At 42.8% G+C, this 18,058-nt stretch overlaps 1 protein-coding gene across 3 annotated transcripts in view; it reads left to right on the top strand.

Annotated features, from left to right (window-relative positions):
- LOC126480722 (protein spire) overlaps window positions 1–18,058 on the top strand; it is a 797,250-nt gene that overhangs the window by 20,561 nt on the left and 758,631 nt on the right. The gene's annotated exons all lie outside the window — the stretch shown is intronic.

The raw sequence follows: 18,058 nt of genomic DNA, 5'->3' as shown, positions 1-18,058 counted from the left end.
CCGCTGGCGTGGGCCTCGATTGGCCGCCATATTCTCCGGATCTGAATAATGAGACTGTATTAAAGACAAAGTGTAAAGCAGTAACCCCAAAACCATTGCTGAGCTGGAAACAGTCACTCAGGTGGACATCGACAGCATTGATGTTCCGACATTTCAGGGGGTCATGCTGAATTTCGCTATTCGTCTGCGCCACCGCCAATGATGGCAAGCATATCGAACATGTCATAACCTAAGTCCGAATGTCTGTAGTGACGTTTACGTTTTGAATAAAGTGTGTGCACGCCGTGCACGAATTTAGGTTTTTTTTCATATAGTTCAATAATACCGAATTCCTGTATTGAAGAAGGCCCTTCATAACTTCAGTTTCATCATTCAGGCGTCGTATTGCGCAGCTGACAAGCTGACAGCACTCTCTTCTACTTCTTTAAAGGGTTAGGCATTTGCTGATACGTACTCCTGTTCACTGCCTCTATTGACAGTGGTTAGTTTCTATTTAACCTCTCCACGTCTTTTCGTGTCTATTTGTTGATTTCCCCCTGTTGGTTCATAATTCATTATTCATTAAAGTTCTGTTTTCTATTAATTCTACAGTGCTTAATGTGTCCATTTATGCTCTTATGTTCCAAATCTTGCTTGATTATTCTATTTTGTACCGTATTAGCTAATGTATAGCCAGTTGTTCTTAAAACCCCATTTCCGCAGCTTGTGTTCTTCGTTTATTTCCAGCTGTTGCTGCCCAAGTCTCACAGCTGTGAAGTACAGATGGTATTGGCATTTTTTTCGAGTGTTTTATTAGGGTTCCTCTCCTCACCATTTAGTCACTATTTTGTATATGATCCCGTTAATGTAATTTAATCTTCCAATTTTTTCGATACGTCATTCAGTCTGGAACCGCGCGACCACTACGGTCGCAGGTTCGAATCCTGCCTCGGGTATGGATGTGTGTGATGTCCTTAGGTTAGTTAGGTTTAAGTAGTTCTAAGTTCTAGGGGACTGATGACCTCAGATGTTAAGGGGAGCCGGAGGTGCCTATGCTGCCCATGTTAAATTCACTAAGTTTGAGGAACATTTATGAATAAACTACGAAATAGAAAAATTTGAATTTTTTTTTACATATAGAGTGGTTTAGTATTGCAGTTATGACAGAGGGATTTTGGAGTATCTTTTCTCGTTTCCTTCCAATTATTTTTTCTATTAATGACCCAAATTTTTTTACAAATAATTGCTTTATAATTAAACTGAAATGAAACTACTGAACATATTGCCAAATGGCTGTGTTACAATGTAAATTTGACCACTAGGAGTGCTGTATACAAATTTCATCTCTCTAGCTTGAGTGGATTTTGAGAAAATGTTCCTTATATTCGAAAAATTCTAATTTACGGGAAATGGCTATCAAAGTTTTCAATACATTCCTGCACTATAGGATGGATTATCAGGGTCTTCTTCTTCATCCTCCAAAAGCTTCCTCTTCTGTCTTCTTTTCTGGCCTGTTGTTCCGTCATACTTCATATGCCTCTCTCTTCTTTCTGCTCCTCTTATCACTCCTCTGTCAATATTTCTTAGTGCTCGTGCAGTGTTCACCGCAGCTGTAAATCCTAATGCCTTCAGAACTTCACACTTTACACTGATCCCTTGGTTGTAGGTTGCTATTGCATCATAAATGCCAAAGTGCAGTGTTTTTATGCTTACAAACACACTTTTAGGAATCACTTTCCAAGTCAAATTGTTTACGCTCTCATTAGGATTCTGCGTCTTTCAATGTAGACATTTGTGTAACAATTCTGGCTGTGCTAAGTCATGAAAAATTGGTTTTATTGCATTTATCACAGCTGCTGGCAAACCATGTATGTGATCATAGTCCTTTTTTGCATTATATTTGCACCGGGAATCTTTTGGGAACAGGCTGTGTTGAGGGTATTCATTGGAAGAGGCAGTATGAAGAAACAATGCCCACACTGCTTTTCGCATGTCACTAACATTACTAGTAGTATTTTGCCTTATAGCATACCCATAGTATCTCTGTAGACGTTCAATCACCTCATCAGTAAGCCTGCCTCTCACTCCTATTGTCTTTCCATCACTGAGCTTACTTGATCCCAAAGTTTGTTTGAGCCTTCGAAGCCGTGCACCCATATGCTTTTGCACATGCCCAATGCATTCCAACTTTTCAACTACAAATTCATTTCCATATGGTTTCATTCCTCTATAGTCTTGAAACTTTTGGAGTCACCATCCCCAAGGTAGTATATGTACCTAACGTTGTATCTGGGAACTGAACGTTCAAAAATTTGTTTCACTCTATCCACTTCCATTGCTCCACTTGATCCACTAAAATTTGCCTCACAGGTTCCACTGTACTCACCTTTGATTTTATTTTTGCATCTACAATGTTTTGATAATATTGCAACATCTATCACTTTTGCACTATCACCACAAGTAGCAGTTACAACCCCATTCAGGGATTTGTGGCCCCTCTTTTGCCAGGAACCATCTAATGCCACTACCAAATCCCTAGAACCACCGTTCCTTTCAACAGATTCCTCCACTGCTTCCTTCATGGTTTTCAAAGCCACATCTTCAACAGAGGATCCTACCAGTTCACAGTAGTACCCAAATTTGCTTGGAGGCGATGGCAAGTTCATAATACCACAAAACAGTTTACCAGCAGCAGACCCTTTTCCAATGGTCGAAGACCATACACAAGTCAAACATTCACATCAAACACTCTAGATCGTCCATTTTCACCAAAGAGACTGGCATGTGAATTGTAGAAAATCACTTGATACTTGCAACATGCACAGATTATCTTCATCTCACAAGCTAAACCAAAGTGCTTTGTTACCTCTAGTCCCTCTCCTACACTTGAACACATCTTGCACAGAACACTTTCTTTCAGCACAGAAGATGATAATCCAATATTCAGTACTTCGTTAATATCATCACTGTTACCGACATATTCACGAAATCTGTCACTTCCACCAGTCAGCTTCTTGCTAGAAGATGTCACAGGGCTATGGCCGGCCATGTGTTGCTTAGCAGAAAAACGCACTGTTTCAGTAATTGTAGTATCGCAACTTGGTATTAGTGTTAATTTTCTTTTCCATACGTTCTTCCTCTTCTTATATACACGGTTACTAAAACGTGGCATCGTAACCAGAACAACGCTTTACACAAGAAGTATAATACTACCAACAACAGGCGCAACACTGAACTAATTCGAAACGGTAAACAGCAAAGAGACGATGTTCCGCGCTCTTAGCGCTTCATTTGTCACAGAAAACAATGTAGCCAACCCTTGCACACTCGCTGTATGCGTAACATAAGGCGCTGTATGCATTAACAGGCCGAGAAAATCCCAAGCAGTTCGCCAGGAAGTCACGAGAGGGTGTTAGATGCATTCAGCGGCCGCCCATTTCCTCTGCAGGCGTGGGGGAAAATGGTAATAACTCCACTTCTAGGGCAATTAGAACAATAATTCAAAGTTTACATTAAAGAAGAATGTTCCAATTAATTTTCTGTAGCAAAAAAATGGTAATTTTTTGGATTTGACCACCTCCGGCTCCCCTTACGTCCCATAGTGCTCAGAGCCATTTGAACCATTTTACACGTCATTTTTGTTCGTGAAGGTGATGGTATTACCCAATAAGTTGAATTCACGAGAAGAATGCTGGCGCTAGATAATTTCATTGGTTAAAGCTTTTTCTCCGATAAAATTTTGGAGTCGATGTGTAAATAGAAACGACCGTTCGTGACAAATGAATCGTTTCCAGGGGCGCTACAGGATACTCACGTATCACGGGTTGCGGTTGAGACACTGTTGCACGTGTAAATGGAGCGTCTTTAGTAGAGGACGTGCGATGTCCAGGGACTCGGCCACTATCATTAGAATGAAGGCGGTGCTGGTTCTGTTTGACGAGAGGAGAAATGGCGGCGCTCACGAAGCTGTCGCGGGGTGACCCCGCTTCCCACGGGCGCCGGCCTCCGCGGCCCGCCGTGTCCGTCTTGTACCTCACGGATAACCTAGCCACTCCCACTCGACTCGCTTCCTCCGTGGGAAATTTCGAGCCGAGCTCTACTCTAGCGGAACGGAGCGTATTTCGCCGCAATGAGGACAAAGGTCAGTCGTAACACGGACACCAGCAAGTCGCCGCCCCACATTAGAGAACCGTTTTCTGCTCTCCAGTACGCTTTTCTCTGCCGTACTTGTTTCGTACGGTTACCGCCCCCGCAACTTCCCTCCCTCTCTGCTATAACCTGACAATCTTTTTCTAGCTACACAGAGGTGAAACCTCGCGTTAAGGAGGTACGGTCTTGTTCGGATATCTTCTAATAATGGAGCTAGGTGCTCATCCTTCCTGTTACTCTCTAGGGCAGTGATCGTCAAACTTTTTCACTCAGTGGCTAACACGGACATCGTGGAGAGGCACCTCTGGCCGCGTTTGTACCGAACTTACACTGAAGCGCCGAAAAAACTGGTAGAGGTATGCGTATTCAAATAGAGAGATACGTAAACAGGCAGATCACGGCGCTGCGTTCGGCAACGCCTATATATGACAACAGGTGTCTGACGCATTTGTTAGATCAGTTACTGCTGCTAATAAAGCAGTTGATGAACATTTAATCGAGTTTGAACGTGGTGCCGTAGTCGGCACACGAGGTAGCGATGAAGTGGAGATTTTCCCGTACGACCGTTTCACGAGTGTACCGTAAATATCACGAGTCCGGTAAAACATAAAATCTCCGATATCGCTCCGGGAAGGGGACCAACGACGACTGAAGAAAATCGTTCAACGTGATAGAAGTGCAACCCTTCCGCAAAATGATGCAGATATCAATGCTGGGCCATCAACAAGTGTGCCGGTCGGTGTGGCCGTGCGGTTCTAGGCGCTTCAGTCTGTAACCGCGTGACCACTACGGTCGCAGGTTCGAATCCTGCCTCGGGCATGGATGTGTGTGATGTCCTTAGGTTAGTTAGGTTTTAGTTCTAAGTTCTAGGGGACTGATGACCACAGATGTTAAGTCCCATAGTGCTCAGAGCCATTTTAGCCATCAACAAGTGTCAGCGTGCGACTCATTCAACGAAACATCATCGATATGGACTTTCGGAGTCCACTCTTGTATCCTTGAAGATTGCACGACACGAAGCTTCACGCCTCGCCCTGGCCCGTCAACGCCGACATTGGACTGTTGATAACTGGAAACACGTTGCCTGTTCGGACGAGTCTCGTTTCAAATTGTATCGAGCGGATGGACGTGTACGTGTATGGAGACAACCTCATGAATCCATGGACCCTGCTTGTCAACAGGGGACTGTTCAAGCTGGTGGAGGCTCTGTAATGGTGCGCGGCGTGTGCAGTTGGAGTGGTATGGGACCCCTGGTACTTCAAGATACGACTCTGACACGTGGCACGTAGGTAAGCAACCTATCTGATCACCTGCATCCATTCATGTCCATTGTGCATTCCGCGGACGGGCAACTCCAGCAGGACAGTGCTACAAGAGTGGTTCCAGGAACACTCTTTTGAGTTTAAACACTTCCGCTGGCCCCCAAACGCCACAGAAATGAACGTCATTGAGCATATCTGGGATGCCTTTCAATGTGCTGTTCAGAAGAGATCTCTACCCCTCGTACTATTACGAATTTATGGACAGCCCTGTAGGATTCATGGTGTCAATTCCCTCCAGCAGTAGTTCAGATATTAGTCGATTCCATGCCACGTCGTGTTGCGGCACTTCTGCGTGCTCGCGGGCGCCCTTCACAATATTAGGCGGGTGTGCAAGTTTCTTTGGCTCCTCAGTGTATTTTAATTGAATTGATAATCTTTATAAATAAGTATGTTATGTGCCCCTTATAGACCAGTTATAATAAGGGCGCGGTAAGTTGAATTCCGGCCCCTAGGTACTAATCGTTAAAAGGCAGCGCCATTCAGAGCACTTCGTGTCGACTGTTTCCTGCGTCATGTTGCCGCTAGCGTTAATGACCCCAAAGTGTGACACTGTAATTGCCTGACAAAGTGTTGTTTAGTTGTCTGTGTAGCGGACGAGTGATTGATTAATAACAGTAATTGTATTCATATTTAAATGCATGAAGCAACACGAGACATGATCACAGATGTTTAATAAATGTTTTGAATGACAGTTTTCTTCTATGCATTGCAGTGTGCACAACAGCCTTAATTCGATTTCGTATTGCTGCTACAAGTAAGTACCGCATTCGAAAATGACCACCTCTGCAACTCGCGTCCATCACTCAACGTTACTTCCGTGCCAAAATTTATTGTATAGCACCTGACTGGTACAAGTCGCTCGCGGAAGTGATTTGTCACCATGGGAAGAGAAAGAGTAAAACATTCGCCCCCCTCACATCTCCAACACCGAAGTGACTGCGCTATTTCCCGCTCTGCCCCTGTGGTTCGCAGCCAGCTTTACTTACCTCATAGCCTAACTCACCAACGTCAGTTCCAATTAAAGAAGTCTTAAAATATCACTGTCTCTGCAAATATTGTTGTCTTACTAAGCAGGAAAACTACACTCTTAAATAGCTCGTAACGTTAGTTGACGTTTGTGGATTCGGCTTTTAGTTGCTAAAGGCATAATATTCTAAAATACGGCCGAGAACAGCAGGTCGTAAGAATACCTGATTCGGGCCGCAGTTTGACGACCACTGCCTTAGGGGACTGCCGCATTTAACGGGTTCGTGTCTGTAAGGTAACTGTACGATCGCGATATTCAGTTGAATGTTTTGTTGTAGCTCCTTTCTTCGCTGTCTGCTTGGTTGTTGCTCAGTCCTTAACGCTTCAGTCAGCATTACTATTACGATAAACGTACACCTCACTATACCTGGAACAGAATAAACAACACTTTTGGCGATGTCGGTATGCTGCTACCCGTACGGCCAATATGGCCCCGGCATCAACAGCTGTGCAATTCAGCACTGAATTCCTTCGTGCGTTTCCCGTAACGTGCACTGCAGAGTTCATTTTCGCGTATTGTAATAAATCAAGGCAAACATAGTAATTACACGCCGGCCGGAGTGGCAGAGCGGTTCTAGGCGCTGCAGTCTGGAGCCGCGCGACCGCTACGGTCGCAAGTTCGAATCCAGCCTCGGGCATGGATGTGTGTGATGTCCTTAGGTTAGTTAGGTTTAAGTAGTTCTAAGTTCTAGGGGACTGATGACCTCAGAAGTTAAACCCCATAGTGCTCAGAGCCATTTGCACCATTTGAAGTAATTACACGGCGAAAACATTAGCGGCGGTAATCGTCGTTCTCAGAGCTGTATGACAACGGCGAACAAAACGGATTTACCAAGCTTCTTCTCTGGTTCGGTTGTTCCTAAGTTAGCTCTCTTTGTAAACAAATATCTGCCAATCACTTTGTTATTCCGATCCCGATCTAGAAGTGCTTCTCAGGTTTCTCTTGCCCCGTTTGCTGATGCAGCGAAAAAAAAAAGAAAAAGAAAAAAGTATGCCTCTATGCGTTTCGTAATTTAACTCGCCTTGATTTCCTTTACGAGAAGTATACGATGGAGCTAATTAAATCGCCTTGAAGGCCACAGTAGACCTAAGGATTCTGTAAATTTATACAAAGACATGTATCTTCGTAACAAAGTAGGGTGTCAAAACATTGGACCATCCGATTAATAGCGTATTGGTCCACACGAAGTACGGCAGCAATTCTGCATGCTATGGATTCGACAAGTTCTTCGTAGGTTTCCGGAGGTAAATGGTACCAGACGTCCACACACACAGATCACGGAGTTCCCATAAATTACGGGCTGGTGGCTTGTGGCCGCTGAGCTGGTGCCCCATAACGTACCATCCGTTTCAAATCAGGCGCATTTGACTGCAAAGACAACAACGTGAGTTCAATAAAATGCTCCTCAAACCACTGTAGCTCCATAGAAGACGCTATCGCCATAGGGGAAGAAGGGGTGCAGGTGGTCAGCAGTAATTTTCATAGTACTCAGCTGTCATAGTGCCTGCGATAGTACAGCAGGACCCATGGAAGCGAAAGTGAATGTTCACCACAGTATAATACCGCCGCCTCCGGCCTGCGCCACTAGTTCGGCGCAAGTTTTCGAGTAACCGTTCCAATAGGGAGAGGATAATCCACCTATAGAAACAAGAAACGCCATTCATCTGACCGGGCGACACGTTTCTATTGATGTACGATCCATTTTCGATGATCTCGTGCCCACTGTAGCCATAATTGACGATGTCGGTGGTCCGCCTTGGGAACACGGAATCCCGTGTTAAACAATGTGCGCCGTACAGTGTGCCCCGAAATATTTGTGCCTCTACCAACATTGTGCTCTGTCGTCAGATCTGCCATAAATCGCCACCTCTGTCTCAAAACGCTTGACTGAGAAGAACCAATCATTTTGACGTTCTTCTGTTGAGCTGAATGCTAGCAAGTAACTTGAGTAACGCGCTTTTTAGTATTACAGATGCTGACTTTACTGTTGTTTCTCGTTGTAATTTTATTCCGTGGTCCCATTTATTTATTCTGAAATATGAGTACGCTGCGCTATTACTTAAATTGGCGACTGACCTCTGATCTTTGCCAATTAACATAGATATCATTGAACAAACCCATATTTAGCTTGCAGGTAGGTAATCCTCACGTGCGTCAACAATATAAATTTGGATTCTGTGCACTTTTCTCGCTATTAACAGCAACGAAGTAGCAGCAGCAAGGCAGTAATTCTGCGTTTTTGAATTCTGACACTGTCCTGTACCTCTTCACAGGATTTTCTGAGAATGATGGCCAGCACACATACAACGAACTATGATTCGCGTTGGAGAATATGCGGCTTACTCTTCCCTATTCTTTGCGAACAGCGTACTCGTAGATTACCTCCACACGCTGTAAATACATCTAACGAAATTAAGGTTTGCTTCAAGAGCTACGTAAGTACTCGGAATATTAAATTACGCGTTGTACTCGTGTGCCATCTTCTTCTATGCCTTATATAATGCTGGCTCATTGAATTTATTTTTTGTTTTATCCTATTGATGGATTAACTCCGCTTTATCAGTAATTTATCATAATTACTGCTGCCTAATCCACGTCTGTCAGTATCATCTTACGACGTTTCATAAATAACTGACGTGGGCGCTACAAACACTTGATATTTAAAAGAACTGCGCCCTCTTTAAGCGTAGTCATCGCACTCCGAGTCGCGAATTACACACTTCATAAACTGTTCTCCGTCGGAAGCGGTAAAACATCTACAAATTCTTGCCCTGACGCGCATTTTTTATCTGAAGCTAAAGTGTAGAAAGCCATAAACTAGCCTATGGTCCTAGACTATTATGGTGTAAAGACTTGATGTACAATGTCTGTTGCATTGTATTAAGTTTAGCTATCGCAACTTAAGACTAGTATTTCAAAAATACCAAGCATACAGCTGAAAATACATTTTAACTTTTTTGTATTGCCTTATAGCCACCTATACGTTGAACAAAAGTCCCGAACTATTGTGGAGACATCTATCACCGAACCTTCGATCACCACCTTTGAACATTCAGGAATAATAGTTATTTTAGAACTGTTCGCTTCGCTTTGCTTTCTGTCCCTCTAGCCATTGGCCTCTTTGTGTGCTGAATGACGGTGTTGTAACGCTAGAGCAATGAACTGTAGGAGACTTGAATTTTGCTGTGTCTGGATCTCAGTAAACCAGCGCTTGAGCAATGAATTGTAGTAGACTTGAATTTTGCTGTGTCCGATCTCAGTAAACCAGTAAAATCGAATACGTTAAAGATTCCAGTAACTCTGCCTATCTAAGCGTAAGAAGTCCGATAAACCTCTTAATCACAAAGAGGTAATTCAGAAGGTCACTCTGTGACTACATCACTGCTCTGATGAGCGCGGATGTGACTTTAATGCAGTTTTCACACATAATTACAATTGGTTTCTAGCGTACGTCGCGCGAATGCTCGGAGATGTAGGACTGATTATCAGGAATGAACAAAGTACGTACTATTAAATTTGAAAAAGTGGAGGCCGTACACCACACTGCGGAAAATGACATTTGACGTTTGTAAGAGGCAAATGAATTTTGAAAAGTTGAGCTTGTGCAGGTAGGCCCTGCCCCTTGTACAGCAAGTATTTGCAAAAATTTAACATCTTAAGCAGTTGACTCATCCACCGACATGACACTGATTGGTCCTGAAATATGCGCACCATGTGGAATGTGTAGTGGATTGTACATGAACATCAACTGAACCACTACAAACACCACAGGCTTTTAATACTAACATGTAACAACTTCCGTTCATAGTTTCAAATCAGGACCTGTTGTTGTTATTAATTTTATCGTTGTTGTCGTTTCGAATTGAAGACTGGTTTGGTGCAGCTCCCCATGCCACTCTATCCTGTGCAAGCATCATCATCTCTGAATTACTAAGCCAACCTACATCCGTTTCAACATGCTTACTATATTCCCCTCTTTGTTTTCATCCACAATTTATATTTCCCAGACTTTTCTCCAATATTACATTCATGATTCGTTGATGATGTTACGTAATGTGTCCTATCAACCGATCCCTTCTTTTGGCCAAGTTACCCCACAAATTTTTCTCCCCAAATGTACTCTGTACCACCTCATAAATTAAACGTTCTACTCACCTAATCTTCATCATTCTTCTGTAGCATAACATTTCAAAAACTTCTACTCGTTGTCTGAATTGCTTATCGCCCACGCTCCACTTCCTTACAAAGCTCCACTACGGACAAATACATTTAGAAAAAGACTTCCTGACATTTAAATTTATATTCCATATTATTTCTCTTCTTATAAACTCTTTTCTTGCCGTTGCCAGTCTACATTTTATGTCCTTTCTACTTCGGACATATGTTGATCATAACACCAGTTAGTACATAGGCTCAAATTGATCATGACACTACACTAGTCAGTTCGTATGCTCAAATAGTGTTCAGAATAATTTGACTTTGCGATCAGGACTGTGGAGCGCCCCGATGCTTCCAAACTTTACAGAAGCTCTCCTGCGAACCTAGCAGAACTAGCACTCCTGAAAGAAAGGATATCCTTTCTTTCAGGAGTGCTAGTTCTGCTAGGTTCGCAGGAGAGCTTCTGTAAAGTTTGGAAGGTAGGAGACGAGGTACTGGCAGCTGTGAGTACCGGGCGTGAGTCGTGCTTCGGTAGCTCAGTTGGTAGAGCACTTGCCCGCGAAAGGCAAAGGTCCCGAGTTCGAGTCTCGGTCGGGCACACAGTTTTAATCTGCCAGGAAGTTCCATACAAATACTTTCAGAAACGAATTCCTGACACTTAAATCTATACTCGATGTTAACAAATTTCTCTTCTTCAGAAACGATTTCCTTGCCATTGCCAGTCTACATTTTATATCCTCTCTACTTCGACCATCATCAGTTATTTTACTCCCTAAATAGCAAAACTCCTTTACTACTTTAAGTGTCTCATTTCCTAATCTAATCCCCTCAGCATCACCCGATTTAATTTGACTACATTCCACTATCCTCGTTTTGCTTTTGTTGATGTTCATCTCATATCCTCCTTTCAAGACACTGTCCATTCCGTTCAACTGCTCTTCCAAGTCCTTTGCTGTCTCTGACAGAATTACAATGTCATCGGCAAACCTCAAAGTTCTTATTTCTTCTCCATGTATTTTAATACCTACTCCGAATTTTGCTTTTGTTTCCTTTACTGCTTGCTCAATATACAGATTGAATAACATCGGGGAGAGGCTACAACCCTGTCTCACTCCTTTCCCAACCACTGCTTCCCTTTCATGTCCCTCGACTCTTATAACTGCCATCTGGTTTCTGTACAAATTGTAAATAGCCTTTCGCTCCCTGTATTTTACCCCTGCCACCTTCAGAATTTGAAAGAGAGTATTCCAGTCAACATTGTCAAAAGCTTTCTCTAAGTCTACAAATGCTAGAAACGTAGGTTTGCCTTTTCTTAATCTTTCTTCTAAGATAAGTCGTAAGGTTAGTATTGCCTCACGTGTTCCAACATTTCTACGGAATCCAAACTGATCCTCCCCGAGGTCCGCTTCTACCAGTTTTTCCATTCGTCTGTAAAGAATTCGCGTTAGTATTTTGCAGCTGTGACTTATTAAACTGATAGTTCTGTAATTTTCACATCTGTCAACACCTGCTTTCTTCGGGATTGGAATTATTATATTCTTCTTGAAGTCTGAGGGTATTTCGCCTGTCTCATACATCTTGCTCACCAGATGGTAGAGTTTTGTCATGACTGGCTCTCCCAAGGCCATCAGTAGTTCTAATGGAATGTTGTCTACTCCCGGGGCCTTGTTTCGACTCAGGTCTTTCAGTGCTCTGTCAAACTCTTCACGCAGTATCTTATCTCCCATTTCATCTTCATCTACATCCTCTTCCATTTCCATAATATTGTCCTCAAGTACATCGCCCTTGTATAAACCCTCTATATACTCCTTCCACCTTTCTGCCTTCCTTTCTTTGCTTAGAACTGGGTTGCCATCTGAGCTCTTGATATTCATACAAGTGGTTCTCTTCTCTCCAAAGGTCTCTCTAATTTTCCTGTAGGCAGTATCTTACCCCTAGTGAGACAAGCCTCTACATCCTTACATTTGTACTCTAGCCATACCTGCTTAGCCATTTTGCACTTCCTGTCAATCTCATTTTTGAGACGTTTGTATTCCTTTTTGCCTGCTTCATTTACTGCATTTTTATATTTTCTCCTTTCATCAATGAAATTCAATATTTCTTCTGTTACCCAAGGATTTCTATTAGCCCTCGTCTTTTTACCTACTTGATCCTCTGCTGCCTTCACTACTTCATCCCTCAGAGCTACCCATTCTTCTTCTACTGTATTTCTTTCCCCCATTCCTGTCAATTGGTCCCATATGCTCTCCCTGAAACTCTCTACAACCTCTGGTTCTTTCAGTTTATCCAAGTCCCATCTCCTTAAATTCCCGCCTTTTTGCGGTTTCTTCAGTTTCAATCTGCAGTTCATAACCAATAGATTGTGGTCAGAATCCACATCTGCCCCTGGAAATGTCTTACAATTTAAAACCTGGTTCCTAAATCTCTGTCTTACCATTATGTAATCTATCTGATACCTTTTAGTATCTCCAGGATTCTTCCAGGTATACAACCTTCTTTCATGATTCTTGAACCAAGTGTTAGCTATGATTAAGTTATGCTCTGTGCAAAATTCTACAAGGCGGCTTCCTCTTTCATTTCTTAGCCCCGATCCATATTCACCTACTATGTTTCCTTCTCTCCCTTTTCCTACTGACGAATTCCAGTCACCCATGACTATTAAATTTTCGTCTCCCTTCACTACCTGAATAATTTCTTTTGTCTCGTCATACATTTCATCAATTTCTTCATCTGCAGAGCTAGTTGGCATATAAACTTGTACTACTGTAGTAGGCATGGGCTTTGTGTCTATCTTGGCCACAATAATGCGTTCACCATGCTGTTTGTAGTAGCTAACCCGCACTCCTATTTTTTTATTCATTATTAGACCTACTCCTGCATTACCCCTATTTGATTTTGTATTTATAACCCTGTAATCACCTGACCAAAAGTCTTGTTCCTCCTGCCACCGAACTTTCACTAATTCCCACTATATCTAACTTTAACCTATCCATTTCCCTTTTTAAATTTTCTAACCTACCTGCCCGATTAAGGGATCTGACATTCTACGCTCCGATCCGTAGAATGCCAGTTTTCTTTCTCCTGATAACGATGTCCTCTTGAGTAGTCCCCGCCCGGAGATCCGAATGGGGGACTATTTTACCTCCGGAATATTTTACCCAAGAGGACGCCATCATCATTTAATCATACAGTAAAGCTGCATGTCATCGGGAAAAATTACGGCTGTAGTTTCCCCTTGCTTTCAGCCGTTCGCAGTACCAGCACAGCAAGGCCGTTTTGGTTAATGTTACAAGGCCAGATGAGTCAATCATCCAGACTGTTGCCCCTGCAACTACTGAAAAGGCTGCTGCCCCTCTTCAGGAACCACATGTTTGTCTGGCCTCTCAACAGATACCCCTCCGTTGTGGTTGCACCTACGGTACGGCAATCTGTATCGCTGAGGCACGCAAGCCTCCCCACCAACGGCAAGGTCCATGGTTCAGGGGGGGCCCTAGATGTAGGTATAGACTATCCCAAACGGTGTATTTTGAGATAAGGAACTAATGGTTGGATACGAATATTTAGCTTTTTGCTGACATGAACAACGTGTATCTTACAGTATCAATTTTAAGCTCAGAACATTGTTACAGGGACGGCCGCAAAGTTGAGTGATCTTTGTTGATGAACTACTTCCGCACGATCCTACACCTTCTCCTCAAATTCTAATTCGCTAAAAATGTATATTCGCTAAAAATTCCACGCCGAAAATCTTGTACAGCCTTCTGTAGCCTGTACTACCTAAAGTCTCATATGTTTCTAACCATGGCAATAAATTCTTCCAGCTAGGACAACGCGTATTGCAAAATTTTTCTCTGTGCATTTGTTCGGATTTCCGGACATCCTGCTGCACTATATTTTAATGCGTATCCGCGAGTTCCTATAGAGAGTTTTGCTCCATCCTCGAGCTGTAAGCAACGATAAGCTCCACCGCAACCAACTGTTGTTTTTCATGATAAAGCCACCAAGGACATTCCTGTCGCCAGTTGTTTGAGGTGAAACATATGCAGGTTGTAAAGCAGTTGCCTCATATACATTCCTCGTTCAGTATCCGCTTGAAATAATTTTCAACCATGGGTTACTTCCCTCAAAGAACTCCATTTGGTTTATTCTACTGTCTTCATACTTTTGATCCAGAAGATTTTGGACGCTGTGTATGAACATTACTGGATCGGCGAGAGTAATGTTGTCTTTAGATCTGGGCAGCATTAATTAAATCATATCCCATCTGACATGCACAAGAATAGAAAGAAGAGACTGCCATAAAATCCATTGGGAAGGAAGGATGGGTTGATCGGCGATTGACTGAGCGGAAGTTGGTCTCCATTTGAAACGGTTCAGATTGTAGGGTGGTGGTGGTGGTGGTTGTTGGTATGTTTAAGGGGGACTAAACAGCGAAGGTCATCAGTCCCCCATTCCAAAATCAGGCGAGCCGAAAATCGACGGAGCAGATAAAAACCAAAGGGGGAGGAGACGTCCCCCCAGGCGCTAAAAGAACACAAACGCAGCAAGAAACACTACTACTGAGTGGGGAGCGCCGGATTGTTTAGATTCTGTTGTCGGCCTCAGTTGCCTGGGATGTGACAGAGACGCTTGCGTCAGTGAAACGTTTTATCAGCGTATGCGAAAGATTTCTTCGTAGAGACCACTTTATAATAGTCATTAGCGGTTAGTTACTTTTTTGGGAGGCGTTTGGCAAGCTTCAGATGCAATTCGAGGCTTGGAACTAGCATTTTAATCGTGATATGAAAATCCTTGTTCTGTATGGCCCGTCAACTGCACAGCTGCGTATCACTGAACTGGAACCATGCAGTGACAAGTACTCACCGACTCAGATACGTACTTGTAACCACCCTGCACTGTGTCTTTGCTGTACTGATCGCAGTACTCTCGGTTTGCATCTAACTCTCTCAGTTGACGTTCGGACGTGTATGGATCCGATTTTAAGCTTTTCTGTGTAGTTAGGATTCACTACATTTATCACATGACAGCTTTATGTAGCAGTAAGACGTCGCTTTGTGCGTCTTAGACGTGTATGGCTCAAGTTGGCAAGACACTGTGTTATTGTTAAGTATAGCTATTCCGAACTCGTAAGATTGGCTTAAACACTGCACTGCTATAATAGCCATTGTTGTGCTTGTTCCCTTCCGTTTTCGGAACTGACGTGCCCAACTAGTTGTAGAGGAAACTATAGTTTTGACGTGGACTACAAATCGCAGAGAAACTCGGCATTTTTCACATTAGCAAATTATTCCTACAGATTAATGAAGCGCTATATGACTGAACAAAATCCTCGGATCGACTGTGGATTGAAACCCGAAACTTTGACTTTGGCTCTGGCAGTTAGTAGTCGCTTAGCCACTGCGAAGCTACTGACCTGGAAATAAGTTATAGGTGTGTTGTTATACTACCAAGGCTTTTCAATTCACGTGTAACTTTTAAAAATACTGCCACAAAAGAAGTTTCAAGAGAAGAAAGAATTGGGAGAACTTAACTCTTTATTAAAAATTTTCGAATAGTATTGATGGGCTTATGTCAGTAGTATCATAGTTATTGATGATCCATAAACAAAGGTAGTAAGAACAAACTTTGTTCAGCAGGCAGTCAGATTGATACGGTGCAGTCTGGAAATGACGCCCATGGCGGTTATCTGTTGTCAGTTGCGTATCAGCCACATGTTAATACAGTACCCAACGACATGGAAATGTTGTTGATCCACACGCAGCACGTATACGTTGCCCCCTCCCTCTCTCCTTATCTGTGTACGGCGCATCCCCGACCCGTAGGCGAGACAGGCCTTTCAGGGTCCCTGATAGACTGGATTTCCAGGTCAGTGTCCCCTTACCTTCTAGTTTGGTGTGTGTAATACGTTCATCAGGTCTTTAACGCACTGCCGGTTTAGTTAACCTGGAAGCATAAGGCATGAACAAGCGTAGCCCAGTAATGGGAACCGTTTTATGGGCCCCTACGGTTCTCGCTACTATACTTAGGCGTTTGCTTGGTTTCATTTCATGGGTACTTTCCTGTCAGTCGGCGCGACTCTGTATTGTTAAGAGGTTGATCCTATTTTACCACGCTTTATTAAACGTTCGTAGACATTGAACACTAGTGCATCAAAACGGAAAATAAGGGACAATAATTTAGAAAATTGAGAACTTATATGCATGTTTCAGGGAACGATAATTAACCAAATAAGTAAGTTTGAGGGGATAAGCAGTTCCCCTGATCTTTTTGGAGAGCCTATAGACCATTCCGAACATACTTATGAATCATACAAAACTATAAGTGAAGGATCGTACGTGTAGGTAGAGGACAGGCTGTAGAAAGAAAATAACACTGTTCAGTAATTTGAAGAGGGAAAATAATAACCTTTGTATTCATTGTAGATGGCTGCGTTTCTGTCAGCATAATATATTCTTTTTTGCAGGAATTGGGTCTTGGTACTTCCTTCCTAGCGGTATATATGCTTTAACAGGGTAGTCTCTCCAGGTGTTACTAATGTAACCGACCATCTGTAAAAGAATTTCTTGGGTAATCTATATCCCAATCAATTTCTCTGTGTCCGTTATTAAGATAGTTATTTCAAACAATTTAGTTTGTCGTATGGAGAATATGCTATCAATATATTTCGTTCAGTTTTAGCTTTCTTGAGTAGATAGACGTATGTACGCATGCACTCATTAGGCAGGACTTGTAACAAAAGTTCTTCGCTTTTACAGGAGTGTTTGGTCGGATTGTTGTTTTCATAACTGTTCCACTATCCGGTAACTGTTCAGTATTTTACTGTGCCTCTGCGGTGACTGTCCTATGTGTAACTACGTTCTCTGTTCTACAAGCTGTGAAAGCTTCTGAGGTGTTTCTTCGTGACTATCAGAAGACTATAGCTTATTTGAAGTATTAGTAGTTCTGACAGTAACGTGCTGGGTAGTGGCTGTGGCATTGGGCAGGAACACCATTTAGTTTTCTGACTGGTTTTCCAAATTGTGGTTTTTCGTTGTTTCCCTAAATTGTCAGTCGAAAGGTGAAACTGTTTACTTGAAAAGACCATTGTCGACTTTCTTTTGCATCCTTGTCGAATTAGAGTGCTAATAGTCCCTTCTTGTTCATTTACTTCAGGTTTTTGCTTTCTAATGCTTCCGTCGAAGCACATTTCGAATTTATTAGGCTTGCATCAACTGCGCTTTGAAAATTTAGAGTAATGAATGGTGGGCACGGAAACAGAATGTAAGCACACAGTGGCTGAGTACGATGACAGTTATTTTGGTACTTCTAGCATTGTCCTGTTCGACGTGTTTTTCCATACAAGCACATGCGCGCGGTAGACTCAGGACTCTACCGAAACTACTGAAAGTTGGCAACAGAATGCAGAGTACTGTCTTTGAAATGC

This window comes from Schistocerca serialis, chromosome 5 (genome assembly GCF_023864345.2).
Source record: "Schistocerca serialis cubense isolate TAMUIC-IGC-003099 chromosome 5, iqSchSeri2.2, whole genome shotgun sequence".
NCBI lineage: Eukaryota > Metazoa > Arthropoda > Insecta > Orthoptera > Acrididae > Schistocerca > Schistocerca serialis.
This window is presented reverse-complemented; position numbering and strand designations above follow the sequence as displayed.